Raw genomic sequence first — 24,302 nt, forward strand, 5'->3', positions numbered from 1 at the left:
AGAACCTCATACCAATTAGTAATCACATCACATTGCTACCTTTTCCCCTTTCCCTGGGTCCTGACATACACTATTCTATTTTCTATCTGTATGGATTTGCCTCTTCTGGACACTTCTTATCAATAGAGTCATTTAATATATGGTCTTTGAATCTGGCTTCTTTTATTTATCATTTTATTTTCAAGGTTAATCCACATTGTACACGTATCAGTGGCTGAATTTTATATATCTATGTCACATACCACATTTTGTTTATTCATCAGTTGATGGACATTCATATTGTTTCTGACTTTTCTGGCACTGTGAGTAGTGCTGCTTTGTTACATTATGTATAAGTTTTTGTGTAATGTGTTTTCAGTTCTCCTGGATCTATACCTAGGAGTTGCTGGGTGATATGCTGACTCTTCCCTGAAGAGATCTCTGGTCTTTCCCCTTTTGTTGTTTTCTTCTAATACGAAGCTGTATTCACTGAAGAAGGCCTTCTTGTCTCTTCTAGCTATTTTTTGGAATTCTGTATTTAATTGGATATACCTTTCCCTCTTTCCTTCGCTTTTTGCTTCTCTCCGTTCTGCTATTTGTAAAGCCTCCTCAGATAATCACTTTTCCTTCTTGCTTTTCTTTTTCTTTGGGATGGTTTTGTTCGCTGCCTCCTGTATAATATCATGAACTTCTGTTGTAGTTCTTCAGGCACACTGTTAAGTAGATCTAGTCCCTTGGATTTGTTTGTTACCTCTACTGTGCATTCATATGGGATTTGATTTAAGTCATACCTGGCTGGCCTCTTGTTTTTCCCAGTTTTCTTTAGTGTAAGCCTGAATTTTGTTCTGAGAAGCTGATGATCTGAGCCACAGTCAGCTGCAGGTCCTGTTTTTGCTGACTGTATACAGCTTCTCCATCTTTGGCTACAAAAAAATTTGGAAACATCAAGGGAGCATTCCACCCAAAGATGGGCACAATAAAGGATAAAAATGGTAGTGATCTAGTAGACACTGAAGAGATCAAGAAGAGATGGAAAGAAGACATGGAAGAATTGTATAAAAAGATCTTAATGAACCGGATTACTGTGATGGTGTGGTTAGTCACCCAGAGCCAGACATTCTGGAGTGTGAAGTCAAGTGGGCCTTAACTAGCATGGCTGTTAATAAAGCTAGTGGATGTGACGAAATTCTAGCAGAACTATTCAGATCCCTAAAGAATGATGCCATCAAAGTTTTGTATTCATTATGTCAGCAAATCTGGAAGACCCAGCAGTGGCCACAGGACTGAAAAAGGTCAGTCCTCATCCCAATTCCCAAGAAGGGCAGTACCAAAGAATGTGCTAATCATTGGACAGTTGCACTCATCTCCCATGCTAATAAGGTCATGCTTAAAATTTTGCATGCTAGGCTTCAGTAGTATGTGAACCAAGAAATTCAAGATGGCCAAAATGGGTTTAGAAAAGGAAGAGAAACCAGAGATCAGATTGCCAACATTCGCTGGATTATAGAGAAAGCAAGAGAATTTCAGAAAAATATCTATTTCTGTTTCATCGACTATGCTAGAGCCTTTGTGTGAATTGTGACAAACTGGAAAGCTCTTAGAGAGATGGGAATACCCAGACCATCTTACCTGTCCACTGAGAAACCTGTATGCAGGTCAAGAAGCAACAGTTAGGACCCTGTATGAAACAACTGATTGGCTCAAGATTGAGAAAGGAGTATGACAGGGCTGTCTGCTGTTACTGTTTAATCTGTATGCTTAGCACATCATGAGAAATGTCAGGCTGGATGAGTTACAAGCTGGAATCAAGATAGGCAGGAGAGACATAAAATAAAATAAAATTAATTAAAAAAAAAAACAAAACCTCAGATATGTGGATGTTACCACTCTCTAATGGCAAAAATCAAAGAGGAACTAAAGAGCCTCTTGATAAGGGTGAAGGAGGAGAGTGAAAGAGCCAGCTTAAGACTAAACATTGAAAAAACCAAGATCATGGCTTTTGATCCCATTACTGCATGGCAAATAGAAGGGGAAAAGATGGAAACAGTGACAGGTTTCCTCTTCTTGGGCTGAAAAATCACTGCAGATGGTGACTGCAGCCATGAAATCACAAGACGATTGCTTCTTGGCAGGAAAGTGATGACAAACCTAGACAGTGTGTTGAAAAGCAAAGACATTACTGTGCCGACAAAGGTCCGTATAGTCAAGGCTATGGCCTCCCCAGTGGTCATGCATGGTTGTGAGAGCTGGACGGTAAAGAAGGCAGAACGCCAAAGAATGATACCTTCGAACTGTGGTGCTGAAGAAGACTCCTGAAAGTCCCTTGAACAGCAAGGAGATCAAACCAGTCAATCTTAAGGGAAATCAACCCTGAATATTCACTGGAAGGACTGATGCTGATGCTGAAGCTCCAGTATTTTGGTCATCTGATGCAGACAAACAACTCATTGGAAAAGTCCCTGATGCTGGGAAAGATTGAGGGCAGAAGGAGAAAAGGGCATCAGAGGATGAGATGGCTGGTTGGCATCACCAACTCAGTGGATATGAGTTGAGCAAGCTCCAGGAGATGGTGAGGGACAGGGAAGCCTGGCATGCTGCAGTCCATGGGGTCACAAAGAGTCAGACATGACTAGGTGACTGGACAACAATAACATGGTAACTCTTTAATTCTGGAGAAACGACTAAATTGTTTTCCATGGCTATACCATTTTGTTGATACATGCCCACCAGCTATGCCATTTTGCATTTCAGTTATTTCATATTCTCTCCAACATTTATTGTCTGGTTTTGTTTGTTTAACTGTAGCCCTCCTGGTGAGTATGAGGTGATACTGTGGTTTCATTTCTCAAAACTGTGGTTTTCATTTGCATTACAATAATGACTAAAGAAATTGAGTGTCTATTCATGTCCTTACTGGTATTTGTATATCTTCTTTGATAAATTAGAGTTTTTGATTACCCAAGTTGGAAAAGCTTGCTCTTTCCATCTTGTGCTTTATACTTTTGTTTTCTGCCTTGTACTGAAATTATTTGTATATATTCCATTTGTTTCCTTTTATATTGAAAGGATCTTTTTTCCCAAGATTATTTTGGCTATTCTGTATCCCTTGCATTTCCATATGAATTTTAGGATTGTCAATTTCTGCAGAAAAGAAAAAGACACTTGGAAAAGGATAGTGATTGCACTGAATTGGCAGATCAGTTTTGTGGAATATTGCCATGTTAACAATATTAGGTTTTTCCAGCCATGAAGACAGTGTCCTTTCTTTTATTTATTTATTTATTTTTATTATTTATTTTTTTTACTTTACAATATTGTATTGGTTTTGCCATATATCAACATGCATCCGCCACGGGTGTACACATGTTCCCCATCTTTAAAAAACTGGAAATAGAATTGCCATACGACCCAGCAATCCCACTGCTGGGCATACACACCGAGGAAACCAGAATTGAAAGAGACACGTGTACCCCAGTGTTCATCACAGCACTGTCTACAATAGACAGTGTCCTTTGTTTCTTTAATTTCTTTTGACAGAGTTTTTTTGTTTGTTTGTTTTCATATACAGATCTTGTACTTATTTTGTTATTTACTTGTGTTTTTTAATATTATTGCATTGAATTACCTTCTTAATTTTATTTTCTGATTTTTCACTTTTGGTGTATAGAAATACAACTGATTTACGTATATTGATCTTAAATCCTGAAGCCTTGCTACCCTCATTTATTAGTGAGTATGTGTATGTGTATTCCTTAGAATGTTCTATATACATGATCATGTTATTTGCGAATAGAGATAATTTTTTACTTTTCCCATTCTAATCTGGATACTTTTTATTTTATTTTCATGTTTAGTACTCTTAAGGCTAGAACTTCCCGGAGAAGGCAATGGCACCCCACTCCAGTACTCTTGCCTGGAAAATCCCATGGACGGAGGAGCCTGGTGGGCTACAGTCCATGGGGTCGTGAAGAATCAGACATGACTGAGCGACTTTACTTTCACTTTTCACTTTCATGCATTGGAGAAGGAAATGGCAACCCACTCCAGTGTTCTTGCCTGGAGAATCCCAGGGACAGGGGAGCCTGGTGGGCTGCCGTCTATGGGGTCACACAGAGTCGGACACGACTGACATGACCTAGCGGCAGTAGCAGCAGGCTAGAACTTCTAGTACAGTATTAAATAGGGGTGGTGAGGGTAGACATCCTTGACTTGTTCCTGATTTGGGGAGACAAGTTTTCAGTCTTTCACCATTAACTATGATGTTAGCTATGGGTATTTTGGATTCCCTTTGTCAGTTTGAAAAAATTCCCTTCTGTTCCTCATTTGTTGAATTTTTTATCTTGAGAGAATATTGGAATTTGTTAATTTTTTTTCCTGCAGGAATTGAGATGATCATATGTTTATTTTCCCTGGATTGTATTAATATAGTGTATTACATTGATTTTTATATGTCAAACCAACCTTGTATTCCTAGGACAACTCTCCTCTCATTGTATTGTGTAATCCTTTTCATATGTTGTTTGATTTAGTATTTTGGTGGTATATGCTGCTGGTCCTTTGTTGAAGATTTTTGCACTTATCATCAATCATAAGGAATATTGATCTCTAGTTGTGTGTGTGTGCATGCATGTGCAAGTATGTGATGTCTTTGATTGTTTTGTTATTAATGTAATACTGGCCTTTGGCTACTCATTTCACTTTTGAAGGGTAGTTTTTGCTGGATTTAGAATTCTTGATTTATAGATTTTTTTCCCCAAGAACCTTAAATGTGTCATTCCATTTTCTTTTTTTTTTTTACACTGATTGTATTCAAAAATAGAAAAACTACTTATTAACACTTGTTCATTAATTTCTTTTTTATTTTTTTTATTTTTTAAATTTTATTTTATTTTTAAACTTTACAATATTGTATTAGTTTTGCCAAATATCGAAATGAATCCGCCACAGGTATTCCATTTTCTTCATTCTGTTTCTGATAAGAATACAGCTGTTAGTCTTATTGAACATTTCTTGAATGTGATAAGTCACTTCTCTCTTTCTGAATTCTGTTTGTCTCTTGACAGTTTGGCTAACATATGTCAAGATGTGGATCTTTTTGAGTTTGTTATATTTGGAGTATTTTGAGCCTCTAGATGTGGACGTTAATGTTTTTAATCAAGTTTGGAAGTTTTTGACCATTATTTCCTCACATATTCTTTCTTCCCATTTCTGTTTCTCCTTTTCTTCTGAGACTCCTGTTATGCATATATTGACACAGTTGATGGTATCTCCCCATGTTTATGAGGCTATGTTTATTTTTCCTTATTCTTTTAACTTTTGTTCCTCAAACTAGATCAACTTCATTGACATATCTTCAGTTGAGTTTATTGTTTCTTTTTCCTGCCTGCTCAAATCTGCTATTGAGTGTCTCTAATGAAACATTCATTTCAATTATTGTACTTTTCAAATCCAGAATTTGTTTGAGTTTTTAAAAAGTAACTTATATATCTCATTGATAATCTCTATTTGGCCAGACAACCTCACACTTGCTTTTAGTTCTTTAGACATAGTTTCCTTCAGCTCTTTGAACATACTTAAATTAACTCACTTAAAGTATTTGTTTAGTAACAAATGGCCTCCTCAGGACCAGTTTATATTGAGTGCTTTTGTTCTTCTGCATGGCCATACTTTCTAGAGTTTTTTTTTGCATGGCTCATAATTTTTTGTTGAAAACTCAACATTTTAAAAACGTAGCAACTGTAGAAATCAGACACTGTCCCATTCCCAGGGTGTTTTTGCTGCCTTGGTTGTTGTTGTAGTTTGTTTAGTGACTTTTCTGAACTAATTATGTGAAGTCTATGTTGTTTGTTTTGTGTGGCCACTGATGTCTCTGCTTGTTTAGCTTAGTGGTGACCCAGTGATTGGAAGAGTTTTCCATAAATGTCTGTGACAAACAAATCACCAGTCTTTGCTGAGAGCTCTATGTTTATATTGGGGTGTACCTTCAACACAGCAAGGTGTGTGACAGCTGTTACCCTTCATTTTCTGCTTATGCAGGACCTCAAGGTCAGCCAGAGACGAGAGCTTAGGGCCTCCTGAAGTCTTTATTTTGTTTGGGTACAGCCTTATACATGGCTCTTTGTGGTCTCCTAGATTCCCAAGACTATGTTGGAGCTTTTCAAAACTTATATGGATTAACATTTCCTAGCTGTTCCTTTCAAGCTTTTTTGGTTAGTCTATTGTTGCACCATATAGTAACCAATTCCTCAGGCAGCTGTGAAGTTAAAACACTTGCTTGTAATTGTTCTCAACAATTGCCCTTTGGGAGAAGGTTTTCTGTATGAGGTGAGTTTTGAGTCAGGCCAAATACAGACTAACTTATAAGTGGGGTCTTCCAGGGAACCAACAGGAAGGTCAAATAATGACAGTTTATTGGGAATGAGGATTTAAAAGGGCTCCAGTTCCCTTCTTCTCCACTCAGTGACTACGAGGATGTACCAGGAATGTGGGCTGTTATTTTTCAAGACTATTGCAGAGATGAGAATGGAGGATAGAACTAAGAGAAGTTAAAATGTCACAAAATGTGCGATTCTTACTGACATACACTATTTATTGATTTAAAGATAAACACTTCCTGTATTGCTGGAAGGCTTTTCCAGAGCTCTGAAAAAGTTTATTCTAAAAATTTTTTCAGCTTTTTCATTGCTTTTATGGATGAACAAAATTTTGGATTTTGTTCCCTAATCTGCCATTTTTGCCAACAGTACCCCATAGCTTAATTTTTAAATACGATTTTCCAGCCCTCATCTTTCTTAAAAGTTTTGAGCCATTTGGCTTTTGACAGTCTTTCCTTCATAAAATACTTTTTTTTTTTTCGCCTCTATGGTTATTCTTTTCCCTTGTTCAGGGGATGCTCTTCCTCTGATTATCCTTTAGATATTGATGTTTTTGAAAGTTCTGTCCTTGACTCTCTTATGTTTTCATTCCACACATCATTTCTGGGTGATCTCACCTATACGTGATTTCAGTTGCCTCTTGCACAACATAATTCTTAAATACAAGTTTTAAATCTAGATGTCTCTTTATCTTTGGACTTATGTAGCCACTGCATCTTAGACATCTCCACCTCAGTGTCCTCTCTAACTTTTCTCTTTCTCTCACCATGGTCATAGGAGAGCAGTTATAAAGTTCTATCACTCTACTTCCTAAATATCTGTAGAATCTATTTTCCCCATCACTGATGCTGCTTTCCTAATTAAGACTTCATTTCTGTCCTGCTTAAACTGTTATAATACCTTCTTGTCTTTCCATCCCCAATATTGTTCTGCCTTTCATACATTTTCTATACTGCAGGTAGAATACACCTTATAAAAAGCATATTTCTTTTTGTCACTTCTTCACTGGGTAGACAATAGCTAACAATATAGACACCAGCCCTGCTTTCAGGGAACTTTGGATATAGTGAAGGACACAGACAAGTAAGTGACCATGTGGAATTCAGAGTATGATGGAGCAAGTACAGTGCACAAAAGAGAGGCAGGCACTCAGCTGGGATTCAGGATATCAAGAAAATTTCAAAGGAGATGATGCCTAAGCTAAGATCTTCAAGAAGAGGAGAAATTATAACAATGAAGGGGAGAATGGGAAAGAATATTTCCAGGCTGAGAGTACATGTAGAAAGGCCTAGAGAAAGCATAACATCACAAGAAAGAAGTTCTATATGTTAGAAAACTTTACATTGAGGAAGTAGTATGAGTTAAGCCTGAAGAGGTAAACTGAGGCCATATCATACTGAAGCAATTTTTACTAGGAAGAAACATGGTAAGATTTACATATTAGAAAGAACAGTTTGGCTAGAGTATGGCAAATGCTTTGGATGAGAGGATTGATTTGAAATGAAGGTGACCAGTTAGGAAGCTCTTGCATAGTAACCCAGGCAATGGATAATACTGATGTAGGCATTTGGAATAGAGAAAATTGAATGGATTTGAGAACTGTTTTAGAAATAGAATTGTTGAATGTGGAGGAGAGAAGGAGAAACTAAGGAAAATTGTATTATTTCGTTAATAAAGCTGTCTATTCCAATAGCTATCTGTTTAGAACATAGAGCTGTTTTTAAAAATTGAAGTAGAGTTGATTCACAATATTGTATTAGTTTTAGGAGTACAGCAAAGTGATTCAGATATCTTTATCTATTTATCTATGAGGATTCTTTTCTATAGTAAATTATATTGAATATAGTTCCCTATATATTTACTGTTTGTTTAAATATCCCCTATTTACTATATAGTTATAGTAAATCTTTGTGTTTTTTTTTTTAAACCAATTCCTTTTGTAGTATTGTGTGTCTGTTAATCCCATACTCCTAATTTATTTCTCCCTATCCCCGTTTCTCCTTTGGTAACCATAAGTTTGTTTTCTATGTCTGTGAATCTGTTTCCATTTTGTAAATAAATTCATTTGTATTATTTTTTAGATTCCATGTTTAAGTGGTATAATATTTGTATTTGACTTAATTCACTCAGTGTGATATTCTCTGGATCCATCCATGTTGCTGCAAATGGCAATGTTTCATTCTTTTTATGGCTGAGTAATATTCCATTGTATATATGTAGCCACATATCCTTTATACTTTCATCTCTTGATGGATATTTAGGTTTCTTCTATGTTTTGGATATTATAGATAATGCTACTATGAATATTAGGGTATATGCAGCTTTTTGAATTCATTTTCATGAATATTTCTTTTCTGGATACATGCCCCAGAGTGAACTATCTGTATCATATAATAGCTCTATTTTTATTTTTTTTTAAGGAACCTCCAATACTGTTTTCAGTAGTGGCTGCACCAATTTACCTTCCCACCAGCAGTGTACAAGGGTTGCTCCATACCCTCTCAACGTTTGTTATTTGTGGGCTTTCTGATGATGACCATTTGGAGCTGAGTGAGGCGATACCTTAATGTATCAATAGTTTTGATTTGCATTTCCTTGATGATTAGTGATGTTGAACATCTTTTCATGTACTTTAGAACATAAAGCTTTTATTTATGTATGTAGGTAAGTAAGTATGTACATTAGTGATAAGAAAGTATATGGTGCTTTATAGATTTTCTTTTAAAAATTATCTACATTTGATATGTCTAAAAATCTAAGCTCCCCTGGAAATTTAATGTTTTCTTGGTAAAAGCTAGAATGGGCCTAATACCTGGTAAGTTTATTTATTTCTGTGAGCCTAGCCTTGTATTTCCTATCAGGATTCATGATTAAAATCCTCTCAATATTTCTAGTCAACTTTTTTTTATCATAAGGATAAAACTACATAGTTGATATCATCAGTTTTCCCATGCTACAGAAGAATGTTTCTGTTTTGGAATTTTCTCTACAAATCAACCAAAAACTTCTGCAATTTTCTGTTTGTAGTATAGTAGAAGATCTGACCAGGGTAAAAGTACTTTTTATCTAGTGAATGTATGTCTATATGACTACCTTTTGCTATCTGATTAAAAAGCATGCTTTGAAATGTAGCATTCTCTGAATTTGAAGGCCTGTTTTAAAGTTTATCATTTCATCACCAAGATAGAAAAGAGAATCATTGATTGTTTTTGTAGAAGAGGTTTCCAAGTTCATATATTTGGACTTTCATATACTTCTGTATGGACTTTGAAGAAATAATAACCCCATAACCACTATTTCCTGAACTATTCTAGTATTTGTTAAGTGGATGGGTGGTTGGATATGATACTGTTAAACAAAAGTAGCTCTCAGTTTAGCTTTAATCAGGATCATTAATCTGAATTTATTTTAGGAAACAAAGGAAAAGTTTAGTATTAATATTATCTTTAAAATGTTATAGAGGACATTTTAAGTCTTCATCATAAAAAAAAGAGAGAAATGATGGTTTCCTTTTAATTGAAGACAAAAATCCCATGGCTCCAAAAAAGAAATCCTCTTTATTCTCAGTTGCTTTTAAAAATCTTGAACCTGTCAGTGAAATTGTGTAATCTAGTAATAACATGCCTAAGGCTTATTGCCTTTTCTTGGGCAACAGTATCAGCAAATGATGTGCTCTATCGATTTTAATCACATTGTTTTTACAGCTCCATTGCAATGTTTGGAAAACTCACCAAGTAAATAAATCTGTGGATGCAGACACCTCTTTTTTCTCTGAAAACCTAACCAATTACATATTATTCCTTCTTGATCAGTCATTAAGGAATAACAGAGCAGTAATACTTTGAGAGACTGTGGTCGTGGCTAGGCTAAAATGTTCTTGATGTCCAACATTATAATATTAAAAAAATTCTTATAAATGCAATATTTGAGTGCCTGTAGCATTCAGAATTTAACATTTAACAAGCTGCTTGTGGGCTAGTTCAGCAAGCCATTTCCTCTACAATAAAGCTGAACACATCTAGAGCAAACTCCCATAAGGTTATATTCTAAACTAGCTATGAGCTAATTAGATGACCATTTGTATATTGGAAACTGTGTAGAACAATATTTGGAGCATTAGATTGAGAAATTATGACTGATAAAATAATTTTCTGATGCTACCATCTATTGAGTTTTGGCAGAATTTCATAATAATAAAAACTTCAACTTATTAAAAGCTTACAATATGTCAGGACTTTACATACATTAATCCTATTCTTGTAACAATTCTGCCATGTAGGTATATAGACACCATCTATATATTTTGCATATAAGGAAGTTGAGACCACATAGGTTAAGTCACTGGTGAGGAATTTGAACCTTGGTCTAACAGTAAAGCTCAGGTTCTTTCTGATTACCAAGGGCAAACAAATTTCATTTGAAATATTCTGTACATGTGAAATTGAACCATTATCTGAGAAAACTTCTGAGATTTTGTTGTTGTTCAGTAGATCAGTCATGTCTGATTCTTTGCAAATCCATGGACTGCAGCACACTAAGCTTCCCTGTTCTTCACCATCTCCTGGAGCTTGTTCAAACTTATATCCATTGAGTCAGTGATGCCATCCAACCATCTCATCCTCTGTCGTCCCCTTCTCCTCATGCCCTTCTTCCCATGTCTCCTCAAGACCCTCCTCAGGGTCTTTCCCAGTGAGTCAGCTCTTCCCATCAGGAGGCCAAAGTATTGGAGCTTCAGCTTCAACATTAGTCCTTCCAATGAATATTCAGGATTGATTTCCTTCAGGATTGACTGGTTTGATCTGCTTGCAGTCTAGGAGACTCAAGCATCAGTTCAAAAGCATCAGTTCTTCAGAGCTCAGCCTTCTTTATGGTCCAACTCTTACATCCATACATGACTACTGGAAAAATCATAGCTTTGACTAGATGGATCTTTGTCAGCAAAGTAATGTCTCTGCTTTTTAATATGCTGTCTAGGTTTGTCATAGCTTTTCTTTTAAGGAGCAAACATCTTTTAATGTCATGGCTGCAGTCACCATCTGCAGTGATTTTGGAGCCCAAGTAAATAAAGTCTGTCACTGTTCCCATTGTTTCCTGATAATGCTCATAAATAGTTCAGAAGTTTGGGGTCTTTAGACCCCAGATGGTAGAATGCTGCTGTTCTATTTTCTGGGACTGATGTAGCTTTGTTTGCAATAGTGCTGAATTTGGAGTAGGGATGTATATATATGTCTGTAAAATAAATAACTTAATATTCTATTGTGGAAGTCATACTGGGAAGTTTCCCTTGATATTTTTTGTTACTTTGGAGTTAATTAGAAATAAACCATATATTCTATCACATTGAAACATTGACTCTAGTGAATTTGTCACTAGCTTCTTATTTGTTCATATGGCAGTAAATTTGGGTTAATTGTACTATCTAGGACTTATTCTGCGTACTTTAGAACTTTATAGCATACATTGAAGTCCTCTGTCTCATCCATGACTGTGCTTAAAATGTTGCTGGAGAAATTAGTGTTGGCAGTCACTAATTAGTGTCACTAGCTGGTGTGGCTAATTTGTGTCAAGGTGGGAAGTGCTCACTTAAAGCTGTTTGCAGCAGTCCGTCCTTTCTGGCAGCTCTCTCAGAGTGAGGACCTCATGTTCCGCTCTACCTCGTCTGTCTTTTGTGCCTAGTGGAGCCCCTATTCTTCAGTGAGGATACTCGTGTTAAACCTGGTATTTCCTGAAAGTGCTTCTTCTCTCTTTTTATCTTAGCACAGGCCTGACTTTCTGTCTCCCATTGTTCTTGTCTTCAAATGGAAACCACTTTCTTCTACTCCTCTTGAACCATAGGTTTTGGGCCCTTGCGTGTGCAGGTGTCACTGTCTAGAAAGCCTTTCCTTGACTTGTTCACCAAGTGAACTCCAACTCATTGCAATTCTCCAGTTCATCCTAAGTCTTTAAGACTTAGTTTAATAGATGCAAAAAACTTTTGACAAAATTCAACATTTATTTGTGATTAAAAACTCTCCAGAAAGTGGGTGTAGAGGGAATGTACTTCAAGATAATAAAGGCCAAAATTAATTAAACTTACCATCATACTGAATGGTGAATACCTGAGAGAATTTCCTGTAAGGTCAGGAAGACAAATATGCCTACTGTCGCCACTTTTATTCAACATAGCATTGGAAGTGCTAGTCATAGCAGTCAGACAAGAACAAGAAATAAAAGGAATCCAAATTGGAAAGAAAGAAGAAAACAGTCACTGTTTGCAGATAACATGATATTACACAGAAAACCCTAAAGATGCCACAAAAAAACTACTAGAGGTCATCAGTGAATTTGGTAAAGTTGCAGGACCCAAAATTAATATATAGAAATCTGTTGAGTTTCTATATATTAACAACAAACTATCAGAGGATTTAGGGAAGAAGTTTAATTTGCCATCATATTAAAAATAATAAAATGCCTAGGAATCAGCCTATCTAAAGAGGTAAAAGACCTGTACTTGGGAAACTGTGAGACACTTTGATGAAAAAAATTGAAGATGACGCAGTGAAAGAAATACTCAAAGACTGGAAGAATTAATATTGTTAAGATGCTCGTAGACTGGAAGAATTAATATTGATAAGATGAGCATACTACCCAAGGCAATCTAGAAGTCCAGTGCGATTTCTATTAAAATACATTTTTCACAGAACTACACAAATAATTAAAAAAATTGTATGGAAGGACAGAAGACCCCAAGTAGCCAAAATAATCTTGAGAAAGAGGAATAGAGGTGGAGCCATCATGTTCCCCGAGGTCGGACTCTACTGTTAATACAAAGCTATACATCCCTTTTCATGTTGTTTGTTGTCGCTCAGTTGCTAAGTCATGTCTGACTCTTTGAGACCCCATGGACTATAGCACACCAGGCTTCTCTGTACTTCAGTATCTCCCGAGTTTGCTCAAACTCGTGTTCATTGAGTCAGTGATGCTATCTAACCATCTCATCCTCTGTGGTCCACTTCTTTTGCCACCAATCTTCCCCAGCATCAGGGTCTTTTCCAGTGAGTTGGCTCTTTGTATTTGGTGGCCAAAGCATTGGAGCTTCAGCTTCAGTCCTTCCAATGAATATTCAGGGTTGATTTCCTTTAGGGTTGAATGCTTTGATCTCCTTACAGTCCAGGGGACTCTTACGAATCTTCCCTAGGACCACAATTTGAAAGTATCAATTCTTTGGCACTCAGCCTTCTTTATGGTCCAACTCGCATCTGTACATGACTACTGGAAAAATCATAGCTTTGACTAGATGGATCTTTGTTGGCAAAGTGATGTCTTTGCTTATTAATAATGCTTCTAGGTTTGTCCATAGCTCTTCTTCCAAGGAGCAAGCATCTTTTAATTTCATGGCTGCAGTGATTTTGAAGCCCAAGAAAATAAGATCTGTCACTGCTTCCACTTTTATCCCCTTCTATTTGCCATGTGATGGGACCAGATGCAATGATCTTAGATTTTTTAATGTTTAATAGGCACTGTACAAATGTTATTTAGTTAGTTGTCACGATAATCATGTAAGAGAGTTACTACTATTAGCTCCTCTTTACATATCCCCATATGTACAGAGCTAGTAAGTAGTAGAGGTGAAATTTGAATCCTGATCTCTATCATTCTAAATTTTGTTTCCCACTTGATTACATTACTTCCCTGGTAACTCCCTCTTTTATATTACTTTTGTACTTTTTATATACTGATGATTGTATGTGTGTATGCTCAGCTGCTCAATCATGTCTGACTCTTTGCAACCACATGAACTGTAGCCTGCCAGTCTCCTCTGTCCATGGAATTTTCCAGGCAAGAATACTGGGGTGGGTTCTTACTCCAGGGGATCTTCCTGACCTGGGGATTGAACCTGCATTTCTTGTGGCTCCTGTGTTAGCAGGCTGATTCTTTGCCACTGTGCCACCTGGGAAGCCTATACTGATCATTATCTTTATCATAATCATTATCACTAAGGCCCATGCTGTGATAACCTCTTTATTCCCTGTGCCCAGAACAATCCTTGGTATATAACAGGTATTCAGAAAATGTTCGCTGGATACATGCATACGTGTTTAGGTGACTGGCTTCTATGTTGTTCTGTTCTCCTGCTTTGACCTCTCTTGCTCACTGCTTAACTCATTACTGCTCCCTGAAGACTCTTCTTGGCTAGGCTTACAGAACCCTTAACAGTAAGTGCCTTTTAGGTCTTATTTCCCCTGTCTTTGCTATTTTGTTGAAATTAACAGCCGTGCCACATTGATGACCAAGATATAACATTCTAAATGCTTTTGTTCTGGCTAAGTCTGGGGTTTGTGTGCTGCAGATAAATGACTCATCATTAGAAGTGAAGAGAACAGTCTCTTCTCGAAAATAAGTATCCTTACTTGAGGTGATTTGGCTAGGGAGCCTGAGAAAGTCAACATATATATCACATGAATTTTTTTGGTTTCATCTATGACAGTAGCCATCATGGTCAACAAAAGAGTCCAAAATGCAGTACTTGGATGCAACCTCAAAAATGACAGAATGATCTCTGTTCGTTTCCAAGGCAAACCATTCAATATCACAGTAATCCAAGCCTATGCCCCAACCAGTAATGCTGAAGAAGCTAAAGTTGAACGGTTCTATGAAGACCTACAAGACCTTTTAGAACTAACACCCAAAAAAGATGTCCTTTTCATTAAAGGGGACTGGAATGCAAAAGTAGGAAGTCAAGAAACACCTGGAGTAACAGGCAAATTTGGCCTTGGAATACGGAATGAAGCAGAGCAGAGGCTGATAGAGTTTTGCCAAGAGAATGCACTGGTCATAGCAAACACCTTCTTTCAACAACACAAGAGAAGATTCTACACATGGACATCACCCGATGGTCAACATCAAAATCAGATTGATTATATTCTTTGCAGCCAAAGATGGAGAAGCTCTATACAGTCAGCAAAAACAAGACCAGGAGCTGACTATGGCTCAGATCATGAACTCCTTATTGCCAAATTCAGACTTAAATTGAAGAAAGTAGGGAAAACCACTAGACCATTCAGGTGTATGACCTAAATAAAATCCCTTATGATTATACAGTGGAAGTGAGAAATAGATTTAAGGGGCTAGATCTGACAGATAGAGTGCCTGATGAACTATGGATAGAGGTTCATGACATTGTACAGTAGACAGGGATCAACACCATCCGCATGGAAAAGAAATGCAAAAAAGCAAAATGGCTGTCTGAGGAGGCCTTACAAATAACTGTGAAAAGAAGAGAAGTGAAAACAAAGGAGAAAAGGAAAGATATAAGCATCTGAATGCAGAGTTCCAAATAATAGCAAGGAAAGATAAGAAAGCCTTCCTCGGCAATCAGTGCAAAGAAATAGAGGAAAACAACAGAATGGGAAAGACTAGAGATCTCTTCAAGAAAATTAGAAATACCAAGGGTACATTTCATGCAAAGATGGGCTTGATAAAGGACAGAAATGGTATGGACCTAACAGAAGGAGAAGATATTAAGAAGAGGTGTCAGGAATACACAGAAGAACTGTACAGAAAAGATCTTCACGACCAAGATAATCATGATAGTATGATCACTCACCTAGAGTCAGACATCCTAGAATGTGAAGTCAAGTGGGCCTTAGAAAGCATCACTACGAACAAAGATAGTGGAGGTGATGGAATTCCAGTTGAGCTATTTCAAATCCTGAAAGATTATGCTGTGAAAGTACTGCACTCAATATGCCAGCAAATTTGGAAAACTCCGCAGTGGCCACAGCACTGGAAAAGGTCAGTTTTGATACCAGTCCCAAAGAAAGGCAATGCCAAAGAATGCTCAAACTACCGCACAATTGCACTCATCTCACATGCTAGTAAAGTAATGCTCAAAATTCTCCAAGCCAGGCTTCAGCAGTATGTGTGCCATGAATTTCCAGATGTTCAAGCTGGTTTTAGAAAAGGCAGAGGAACCAGAGATCAAATTGCCAACATCCGCTGGATCATGGAAAAAGCAAGAGAGTTCCAGAAAAACATCTATTTCTGCTTTATTGACTATGCCAAAGCCTTTGACTGTGTGGATCACAATAAACTGTGGAAAATGCTGAAAGAGATGGGAATATCAGACCACCTGGCCTGCCTCTTGAGAAATCTATATGCAGGTCAGGAAGCAACAGTTAGAACTGGACATGGAACAACAGACTGGTTCCAAATAGGAAAAGGAGCACGTGAAGGCTGTATATTGTCACCCTGCTTATTTAACTTCTATGCAGAGTACATCATGAGTAATGCTGGGCTGGAAGAAGCAGAAGCTGGAATCAAGATTGCCGGGAGAAATATCAATAACCTCAGATATGCAAATGACACCACCCTTATGGCAGAAAGTGAAGAGGAACTAAAATGGCTCTTGATGAAAGTGAAAGAGGAGAGTGAAAAAGTTGGCTTAAAACTCAAAATTCAGAAAACGAAGATCATGGCATCTGGTCCCACCACTTTATGGGAAATAGATGGGGAAACAGTGGAAACAGTGTCAGACTTTATTTTTGGGGGCCCCAAAATCACTGCAGATGGTGATTGCAGCCATGAAATTAAAAGACGCTTACTCCTTGGAAGGAAAGTTATGACCAACCTAGATAGTATATTCAAAAGCAGAGACATTACTTTGCCAACAAAGGTCTGTCTAGTCAAGGCTATGGTTTTTCCAGTGGTCATGTGTGGATGTGAGAGTTGTACTGTGAAGAAAGCTGAGCAATGAAGAATTGATGCTTTTGAACTGTGGTGTTGGAGAAGACACTTGAGAGTCCCTTGGACTGCAAGGAGATCCAACCAGTCCATTCTAATGGAGATCAGTCCTGGGTGTTCTTTGGAAGGAATGATGCTAAAGCTGAAAATCCATTACTTTGGCCACCTCATGCAAAGAGTTGACTCACTGGAAAAGACTGTAATGCTGGGCGGGATTGCGGGCAGGAGGAGAAGGGGACAACAGAGGATGAAATGGCTGGATGGCATCACCGACTCATTGGACATGAGTTTGAGGGAACTCCGGGAGTTGGTGATGGACAGGGAGGCCTGGCGTGCTGCGATCCATGGGGTTGCAAAGAGTCAGACACGACTGAGCGACTGCACTGAACTGAACTGAACTGATGGCATGGCAGATAGATGGGGAAACAATAGAAATAGTAACAGACTTTATTTTTCAGGGCTTCAAGATCACTCTGGATGGTGACTGCAGCCATGAAATCAAAAGACACTTGCTCCTTGGAAGAAAAGTTATGACCAACCTAGATAGCATACTAAAAAGCCAGAGAAATTAATTTGCTAACAAAGGTCCATCTAGTCAAAACTGTGGTTTTTCTGGTAGTCATGTATGGATGTGAGAGTTGGACTATAAAGAAAGCTGAGCACCAAAGAATTGATGCTTTTGAACTGTGGTGTTGAAGAAGACTCTTGAGAGTCCCTTGAACTACAAGGAGATTGAACCAGTCCATCCTAAAGGAAATCAGTCTGAATGTTCATTGGAAGGACTGATGTTGAAGCTGGAACTCCAATACTTTGGCCACCTCATGTGAAGAGTTGAGTCATTTGAAAAGATCCTGATGCTGGGAGGGGTTGGGGGCAGGAGGAGAAGGGGACGACAGAGGATGAGATGGTTGGATGGCATCACTGACTCAATGGACATGAGTTTGAGCAAGCTCTGGGAGTTGATGATGGACAGGGAAGCCTGGTGTGCTGCAGTCCATGGGGTTGCAAAGAGTCGGACATGACTGAGTGACTGAACTGAACTGATGACGTGCATGTTTTATATGAAAGAAGCACAAGCCAGTTATTGCTAGTTAAACAATCGGTCAAAAAGTAGTGATTTTTTAAAATTGAATATGAGGATCTGAGTAATAATAGGGTTTATTCAGTTCAGTCCAGTCACTGAGTTGTGTCCAACTCTTTGCGACCCCACGAATCACAGCACACCAGGCCTCCCTGCCCATCACCAACTCCTGGGGTTCACCCAAACTCAAGTGCATCGAGTTGGTGATTCCATCCAGCCATCTCATCCTCTGTTGTCCCCTTCTCCTCCTGCCCCTAGTCCCTCCCAGCATCAAGGTCTTTTCCAGTGAGTCAATTCTTCACATGAGGTGGCCAATTGGAGTTTCAGCCTCAGCATCAGTCGTTCCAATGAACACTGAGGACTGGTCTCCTTTCAGATGGACTGGTTGGATCTCCTTGCAGTCCAAGGGACTCTCAAGAGTCTTCTCCAACACCACAGTTCAAAAGCATTTGAATCAGTTCTAATGAGGTGGATGAAACTGGAGCCTATTATACAGAGTGAAGTAAGCCAGAAGGAAAAACACCAATACAGTATACTAACGCATATATATGGAATTTAGAAAGATGGTAACGATAACCCTGTATACGAGGCAGCAAAAGAGACACTGATGTATAGAACAGGCTTATGGACTCTGTGGGAGAGGGAGAGGGTGGGAAGATTTGGGAGAATGGCATTGAAACATGTGAAATGTCATGTATGAAACGAGATGCCAGTCCAGGTTCAATGTATGATGCTGGATGCTTGGGGCTGGTGCACTGGGATGACCCAGAGGTATGGTATGGGGAGGGAGGAGGGAGGAGGGTTCAGGATGGGGAACACATGAGAAATAAAGGAATAAAAAAAAAAAAAAAAGCATCACTTCTTCGGTGCTCAACTTTCTTTATAGTCCAACTCTCACATCCATACACGACTACTGGAAAAACCATAGCCTTGACTAGACGGACCTTTGTTGGCAAAGTAATGTGTCTGCTTTTGAATATGCTATCTAGGTTGGTCATAACTTTCCTTCCAAGGAGTAAGCGTCTTTTCATTTCATGGCTGCAGTCACCATCTGCAGTGATTTTGGAGCCCAAAAAAATAAAGTCTGACACTGTTTCCCCATCTATTTCCCATGAAGTGATGGGACCAGATGCCATGATCTTAGTTTTTTGAATGTTGAGCTTTAAGCCAACTTTGTCACTCTCTATAACAAAGCTTTATAGTTGTTGAAGACTGGACTTAGTCAGCTGAAACCCTTAGAGTTTTACAATATGGTATATCATTGAAGTAAATACTTGTGTCTGTGTATCCTTAAGATTCATAAATTTGGGAGTGTAGTTGTAACATCTTGTCTGATAGGAAAACTGTCAGAAGTAGATGGCAATTTAGAGTATAGGATTGGGATCAGGCTTGGTATTGGGGTTTTGGTGTTTTGCTCTAGAATGAGAGCTTCAAGGTAGAGTGAGGGTTGGCAGTTAGTTTTTTGGCCAGGAGGTGTCTTCAGGTATATTATTTTTTTACATGATAAGCACTGGCTCTCTTACTCGAGGCACCTACATTGCATATTATATTTGTGAGTTCAGAAACACTGTTTCTATCGATCACTGAATAGTTTTCAATCAATAATCCTTATTTAATAATGGAGATCTTTACTGAATATAAGATGACAAGGTGAATAGAATATAGTTCCTGCCCTGGATGTTTTCACAGTCAAGAGAAGTATTTTTGTTGTTGCTTTGTTTTATTAAATTAACATTACTTATAAAAAATCTTAAAAACAGAGATCATGGAATTGTTGGTATTTTGTTATAGACTGGAGTTTTCTTGCCTTCAAACATCTGGCTACAAGAAGTAGGTTGCCTGTTTGTTCAGTTACTGAGTCGTGTCCAACTCTGCAACCCTGTGGACTACAGCACGCCAGGCTACCCTGTCCTTCACTATCTCTTGGAGTTTGCTCAAACTCAAGTCCATTGAGTCGGTGATGCCATCCAACCATCTCATCCTCTGCTGCCCCCTTCTCCTTTTGCCTTAAATCTTTCCCAGCATCAGGGTCTTTTCCAATGAGTCTGCTCTTTGCATCAGATGGCCAAAGTGTTGGAACTTCAGCTTTAGCATCACTCCTTCCAATGAATATTCAGGGTTGATTTCCTTTAGGATTGACTGGTTTGATCTACTTGCTGTCCAAGGGACTGTCAGTAGTCTTCTCCAGCACTACAGTTCAAAAGCATCAATTCTTTGGCACTCAGCTTCTTTATGGTCCAACTGTCACATCTGTACATGACTACCAGAAAAACCGTAGCTTTGACTATACACATCTTTGTTGGCAAAGTGATGTCTCTGCTTTTTAATATGCTGTCTAGGTTTGTCATAGCTTTTCTTCCAAAGAGCAAGCGTCTTTTAATTTCATGACCTCAGTCACCATCTGCAGTGATTTTGGAGCCCAAGAAAATAAAAGCTGTCACTGTCTCCACTTTTCCCCCTTCTATTTGCCATGAAGTGATGGGACTGGATGCCACGATCTTTGTTTTTTGAATGTTGAGTTTTAAGCTAGCTTTTTCACTCTCCTCTTTCACCCTCATCAAAAGGCTCTTTAGTTCCTCTTCACTTTCTGTCATTAGAGTGGTATTGTCTGCATATCTGAGGTTGTTGATATTTCTCCTGGAAGTCTTGATTCCAGCTTGTGTGTCATCCAGCCCAGCATTTTGCGTGGTGTACTCTGCATGGTATACCTAGCACACTCAGTACACATAAACAAGCAGGGGGAAAATATACAGCCTGGACGTACTCCTTTCCCAGTTTTGAACGAGTCTGTTGTTCCATGTCTAGTTCTAACTATTGCTCCTTGACTTGCATTCAGGTTTCTCAGGAGACAGGTAAGGTGGTCTGGTATTCCCATCACTGTAAGAATGTTCAAGTTTGTTGTGATCCACACAGTCAAAGGCTTTTGTGTAGTCAATGAAATGGAAGTAGATATTTTTCTGGAATTCCCTTGCTTTTTCTATGACATCCTAGTTTATGTTTAAATATCATCTATGATTACTTACAGGTGACCTTCCAACCTCTACTTGGACACTTGTAGTGACAGAGGTAGTCTTTCCTGTTAACTTAGACAGTTCTGAATGTTAGGAAGCCCTTTGTATCAGGTTGATATTGGCTTGCACTGTTTTGAGTCACAGAGAACTCTAATTCCCTCTGCAGACCTATGAAGAGAGCTCTGACATTCCCTCCTCCACACGACCCCCTCATTTCTTGATGACTTTCTATACACCTGCTTATTTTCTGCCTAAGTGATTTGTGATTATGGCTCTTCCCCCACAAAATGAACACTCACAGATTTTCATTGAGTGTCCATTATTTACAGGATCAGCTGTGCTGGCATAAAAGTCCCTGACTTCAGATTAGTTTTAATGTACATGGAGAAAAGACACTGGATAACAACAAGAAAAACATCAGGAAAGAATTGGCAGGGATGGGGGAATCTCTCCAGTTTCTCTAAACCATACTTTCTTTGTAAAATCTCTGTTCTTAAACTGTCAACATGGGGACCACATTTAAGACTGTCCCTCCGGATTATAGTTTAATCAATGAGGATTATTATGCAAATTAAAATTTTAAAATCTGATAGCATACGTTAGGTGTTAAATGTCAGAATTTTTAAATGTCTGAAATAAAATAAAATCTAAACATACCATAAATCCTTTTATAAGACAACATAGACCAATTTCCCTAATTCTGACCTTAATGGAGATAGTAAACAAGTGCGGGTCTCATTTAACAACACTATGACCTAGAAAGCTCATTTGGGCCTCTTTAGGTTCTGTAAGCATGTTATGAAAACAAGTAGTTGAAAAGTGAATATACAAGTCATTCCGCTTGGTCTGCATAATGTCAGACAATCCATAAGGTTTTTTTCTTCACTTGAATAGGACACATTTTTTACTGAATTGTCTTGACTGTTAGGTTCCTTGTAGACATAGTCTTAGCAAAGAAAGCCAAAAATTGCTTTTGGGGAAGAAAATTGTAGCTAGTTATATCTCATAAAACCATTCTTGTGTTCATTTTCGAGGAAATTACTGTAAGTGTATCTTCTAGGGCCAGTGTGTTAAGAGACCTTTTTATGCTGAAATAAAAACTCAGAGAGTTTCCATATCAGAGTTGTTCCATTGACTTGTTTTACTCTTGAAAATAAAATGAGAATCTTTAGCCAAAGGAAAGCTCACGTTTGTTAAACACTGACATTATTTGACCTTATTGTATTTATTTACATTATGTTTAATACCCATGCACGTCCAGTCTTTGGAGACACAAAGAAACTATTATGTTAGAAGTTTCTTTGGTTTCCTAATATGTTTTTCTAGCCAAAGTCCTGTTTACATGTAATTCCATGGTTCTACATAAGAAGAGCTATTCATCTTTGTATTTACATAAAGATACGCTAGGTTTGCAATACCTGATTCATTTTATGCCCCTAAAATATGAATGACATCATTTGGCCCACTGGACAGTAGATTTATTTTACTAACAAATCTTTCAGATCAATTCATAAGTGAGAAAGAAATAAACGTGAGTAAATGTTTGTTCTATTTTGGTTTTTAAGTTAAAATAATTAGAATTCAGCCAGCCAAAAAGAAATTAAATTCAAAATCCAATCCTTCTCAAGAAATTTTGCATACAGCTATTCCACCTATTGTTTCAGCGTTTGCTGGGGTAAGAAAGTAGAACATTACTTTGGCAAATGTAATAGTTGCTAAGCTGGGAAGCAGAAACGGAGCTTGTCAGTGAATTCCAGGAATTCTTATATTTTCTGAATATAGCTACCAAATACTTCTAGGGCAATGGATATGTCAGAAGTGGAGCGAGAAAGTACCTGGAAGTCTATGTCAGTGTCAGTGATACTATGATAACTTGACATTGAGAGACTGAGGGAGAAACGAAAGGAAATGCTTTCTGAACTGAGCTAAGAAAAATACAACTATTTTTCAATCCACAAAATAAACTGTCTTAGAAATGGGAAATTTAATATTTAAAGATTCTCTTGAAAGTTTGTGGATATATATAGTAAAACTTGAGGGATTTAGTAAGAATGCTTTTAGGAGTACTGTTTATAATGAAGGAACTTAGCTACATTTTAAATAAACCTTTACATTATGAACACTTCTTTCAGTTTCTTATAACAAGTACTATAAAATCAGTATTCTTAATGCATGCATAAAATGATGCCTTACATATCTGATATGGGACTTTTCTACACCTGCAGAGAGAAAGCATTATTTTTTTTCTAAACAGAAAGGCTGTTATTTGCAGATCTACTCTGCTGCTCTGAGTCATTGATGGTTACAGGCTTATATATTTAACCTGAAATGCAAAGCATTTTCTTCCAAGGCCTAAAGTTAAATCATTTTTCAGTGTGCATAAAGGTACATCCTGAGTTTTGTTTGTCTTGCTACATATACTTGGAAAACAAGGTCAAGCATTTGTTAAAATGTGTGTGTGTGTTGGCATCAGTTGCATTCTTTTTTCCCTCTGCCTGTCTGAAGGATACCCTTGATGTATCTTTTCCAGTGCTCACCACTATGGGTTTTCATCACATCCGTAGGATTTTTTGTACTGCTTTGATGAAAGGTCATACTTATTGGGCTGACCTGTCTGTTTATTTCTATCTAGTAATCTTAGAATATGCTGTAAACTAGGATAAAGATAAATACAGGCACACCATTTAGGATTTTTGCATCTCTTCACAGAAAAGATTGGCGTATAAGAGCTCCTCCCTTTTTGAGATCACTGCCATGATCTGATTTTGGTTATTCTAACTGAATGAAATGAATTGGATGGCTTTCATTGCTATGAAACAATTTGTGTACTTAGTCCCTTAGTTGTGTCCTACCCTTTGTGACTCATTGGACTGTAGCCTGCCAGCCTCCTCTGTCCATGGGAATTTTTAGGCAAGAATACTGAAGTAGGTTGCCATTTCTTTCTCCGGGGATCTTCCAGACCCAGGAATCTAACCATGTGTCTCCTGCACCGCAGGCAGATTCTTTACCCTCTGAGCCTTCGAGGAAGCCTCATGAAACAATTTACATATATGGAAATCATCTGTTCCCTAAAAGTAGGAAGGAACTCTGATATAGAACTTCCGAAGTGAAATGGTAAATGCTGTGAACAAAAAT

General features: G+C 37.9%; 1 protein-coding gene across 6 annotated transcripts in view; it reads left to right on the top strand.

Moving 5' to 3' along the window:
- The window catches only part of STK33 (serine/threonine kinase 33), a 188,693-nt gene that overhangs the window by 71,813 nt on the left and 92,578 nt on the right, over positions 1-24,302 (top strand). The window contains exon 1 of one of the 6 annotated variants that reach the window (XM_059874758.1): positions 8,995-9,017. The exons of the other annotated variants lie outside the window; for them this stretch is intronic. The gene's annotated coding sequence lies outside the window, so the exon portion shown is untranslated. Of the gene's footprint in view, positions 1-8,994; positions 9,018-24,302 lie in introns of those variants that run through there. 6 annotated transcript variants of the gene reach the window in all.

The sequence above is a fragment of the Bos taurus genome, chromosome 15 (assembly GCF_002263795.3).
Source record: "Bos taurus isolate L1 Dominette 01449 registration number 42190680 breed Hereford chromosome 15, ARS-UCD2.0, whole genome shotgun sequence".
Lineage (NCBI taxonomy): Eukaryota > Metazoa > Chordata > Mammalia > Artiodactyla > Bovidae > Bos > Bos taurus.